At 44.6% G+C, this 2,555-nt stretch overlaps 1 pseudogene; it reads right to left on the bottom strand.

Annotated features, from left to right (window-relative positions):
- Positions 1-283: 283 nt before the first annotated feature.
- On the bottom strand, positions 284-2,348 carry LOC115361454 (putative nuclease HARBI1; annotated as a pseudogene).
- Between the last annotated feature and the right edge of the window lie 207 nt (positions 2,349-2,555).

Below are 2,555 nucleotides of genomic sequence, written 5' to 3'. Positions count from 1 at the left end.
GATCAATCAACGAAACTAAATCTGCTAAATCCACAAATAACAGGTTTAGGGACTCTGATGCAATATAGGGCCCACTGTCTGCAGGCTTGGAAAGACCGTTGCTGGTACACTTTAGTCCGTAATTAATAATTATATGCAGGTTTCCCAGTCTTAACACAGATGCAGTGTGGACACTTGGCAGTTACTGATGTCTTATTTCTCACTAATGGTAGTGGTGTGCACATGGGACTAATGGGTGTCCTCAAGTGCTCGCTATTTTAAAATGAATTAGCTGCTATGATGTTTATTTCACAAGAAGGGAAATCCTCCAGACCCCGACCCCGAACAGGAAGGGAAATCCTCCAGACCCCGAGCCTGTGGCCTCCACCTCCAGACAGTCCACAAGGAGACAATCACAAGATGCATTTAACTTTAATTTAATGTGGATTGTCAGTGTGAAATTGGCATTATTTTAAAGCCAGCCATGCAAAGGGGCAATGCTTATATGGTGAGGCAACTGTATTATGTATTTAATTTGTTTCAGGTCGGAGCAGATAGTGTGAGATGTCTCTACGAAAGGAAATTGGAGCTTGACATTAAAGCAAAGAGTTTGGACATAGAGTATAAAATTAAAATAAAACAACTTAGACTTGAGGTGGAAAAATTAGAGCATGAGAAGAAGGTAATTCAGTGATGTAATTTATTTTCAGGCATATGAAACAATTAACATTGGTGATGTAATGTTTTTCAGACATAGGAAAGACTGAAACCAAAATGTGCTCCTTTTTTTTCCAGGAGCGGGAGAAAAATTGAAACTGTGGGGGGATATGGATATATCCTAATGGTGGCAATGTTGTGCAGAACCACACACGCCGAAATTATTCTGCATGCCCGGTCGGGGGCCACCCTTAGGCCATGGAGGCATGCAAACCAGGCCTTGATGACCCCAAAGGTCATCTCTATCCTGATCCTGGTTTTAGCATAGGCCTCATTAAACCTCATTTGTGGCCCTGCACCATGATCAGGATAGGGGGTCATCAAATATGGCAGGCATGCATAGCCCCTGTCTCCTAGGAGCACTCCACTGAACCGCCCTAAAGACAAAAAGAAATTTGCTTTGATAAGTATCACAAAAACAGCTTAAGGATATAATCAAAATATATAGCCAACAATGTACATTTTTCATACCCTGCTCCAGCTTTTGGCCCAGCGAAGACTCCCTGAATATGCAGGAGTCGTGGACATTCCCGGGCCACTTTGCCACCAAACTGGTGACCATCATTTGATGGTCACATGTCATCTGCAGAGGCATTGGGGATAAACTGTAGTTAGTGATGCTGCAATGTGTATTTAACAGGACTCAAACATAGTAACCCTACTACTGTTAAAAGACTTGTGGGCCTATTTATACATTTGGACAGTTTAATTTAAAGTGATTGTGACACAAAAGTATTGTAAGATGTATTCTACCTGAATGTTGAGACTGTGAAAAGACTTTCTATTCACAAAGTCGGCCTCATTCTCACCCAGGTGGGCGCAGATGGGGATGTGGGTGCAGTCAATAGCACCCAGCACCCCGGGGAACCCTGTGAAAGGAATGTGCTGCATTTAATATACAACAGCAAACATCATAGGGCTTGGTCTACATTATGCAAATTACACATCAACCAAGCCTACCTGCGATGTCTTAAAAGCCCTCCTTCATTCACTGCGTGGGCAGTTGGCCGGGAAACACCACGAATGCATCAACAAGCTCAGTCAGGGCCCCCGCAACTTTGTGAATTGCCATGCAGACAGTGTTTTTCCCAAGGTTTTCGGCATCACTAACAGAATACATAAAAGTACCAATGAATGAATGAATGAATGAATGAATAATTGATTGACATTTTATCTGTGTCTTGTCTTGCTACCCATCCAATGAGGGATTTAAAGACATCATAATCATTACAAACATAAGTAATCACTTACCTGTGGCAAAAAACCTCAGTGCAATGCACACTGTCTGCGGAACTGTCAGAGCTCGTTAGCGGTGCGTTACATTAGTAATGTACGGCTCCAGCAGCTGACAGATATATTGTAGTCCACCAGGTGATTTCACTGATAACCTCACCTTCAAGCAGAGAGCAGGGACTAATCAGTGAAATCAGCTGGTGGAGTTTTTGGTTGGAAAGAAAACCTGCAGCCTCTCGGCTCTCCATGGTACCAGTTTGCCCACCCCTGCCGTAGTCCTTCTGCGGAAAACCTGTACCTCCCTGTTCAGGCAAATCAAAAGGATTACAGCGATCGCGAAACACTCTTTCATGCCTGAGCGCTCTTCGCACAAGTTGTGCACCTAGATCCACTGGGTTCTCATCAAATGGGCAGGCCATTTTCCAAGAGCATTGATTGGTCAGTAGGTGGGGCTTTTATACCTGCTGAGCTCTTATCCTGAACTTAACCTGCTCCGGAGCAGGTTAAGTCCCTGGTCCCGTGGACTTTCGCTGGTTGCCTCCTGTGTTTGATATGTGCCCCTCCCCTCCCCTCCCCTCCCCTCCCCTCCTCTTGGTGCCCTGTTCACTCCTGGCAGGACTGAGTCA

This window comes from Myripristis murdjan, chromosome 7 (genome assembly GCF_902150065.1).
Source record: "Myripristis murdjan chromosome 7, fMyrMur1.1, whole genome shotgun sequence".
Classification (NCBI taxonomy): domain Eukaryota; kingdom Metazoa; phylum Chordata; class Actinopteri; order Holocentriformes; family Holocentridae; genus Myripristis; species Myripristis murdjan.
The sequence above is the reverse complement of the archived record's forward strand: the minus strand, read 5'-3'. Positions and strand labels throughout refer to the sequence as shown.